The sequence below is a fragment of the Octopus bimaculoides genome, chromosome 4 (assembly GCF_001194135.2).
Source record: "Octopus bimaculoides isolate UCB-OBI-ISO-001 chromosome 4, ASM119413v2, whole genome shotgun sequence".
NCBI lineage: Eukaryota > Metazoa > Mollusca > Cephalopoda > Octopoda > Octopodidae > Octopus > Octopus bimaculoides.
Genome location: NC_068984.1, coordinates 457,193 through 458,175, shown reverse-complemented (window position 1 = coordinate 458,175; position 983 = coordinate 457,193).

Genomic DNA, 983 nt, shown 5'->3' with positions numbered 1-983 from the left:
ATATATATATATATATATATATATATATATATATACATGCAAACATACATACTTATACATAATATGTGTGTGTGTGTGTGTGTGTGTGTGTGTGTGTGTGTGTGTGTGTGTAAATGTGTGTTTGGTTTTGTTCATCAACTTGTATTTACCACATTATCTCAATACATACCAAATCAATCGATTCGCTCACTATTCACAAATTCTTACGAAATATTTACATTATAAATATTTGTCATCTAACAATAACAAAAATAATATTTGTACTTTCAACATTTACAAACAATAAAAATAGTTAAAAATGCTTTCCCTCTTCCATATACAATTTACATAATGCAGATTTTAAGTGAAAACTTATTCCTTTTCGGGTGTGAATGTCTATTTATAGAACCTATGAGAAGCCCGTGAGCAAACCTGCTACATGTCTATATATATATATATATGGCTTAGGCATTTCGTCACTAATAACCTGGTGTAGAACTCAACATAGATATGCTTCAGAACTCAACATGCAGTCGAGTACAGGGCGGTAATAATAACATAAGATGATAAGATGACAAACAAATAAAATAATAAGCGATTATCTTATGAACGTCATTACCTTACAGCTGTTTCTGCTATAGATGAAGTGGACTCTTAGTTGAGTACCGCAATAACACCTTTTGCTTCATCGAAGCGTCAAATGTGAAGCAATGTTACTCAGGCATTCAACTGTTTTCTCACTTATTCATTTATATATATACATAATAGCTATTAACGTTATATCCACACACATATATATATATATATATATATGCATGCATGCATGTATTAGTGTATATATATATATAATATATATATATGCATGCATGTATGTATGTATGTATTAGTGTATATATATAGATAATATATATATGCATGCATGTATGTATGTATGTATTAGTGTATATATATAGATAATATATATATGCATGCATGTATGTATGTATGTATTAGTGTATATATAT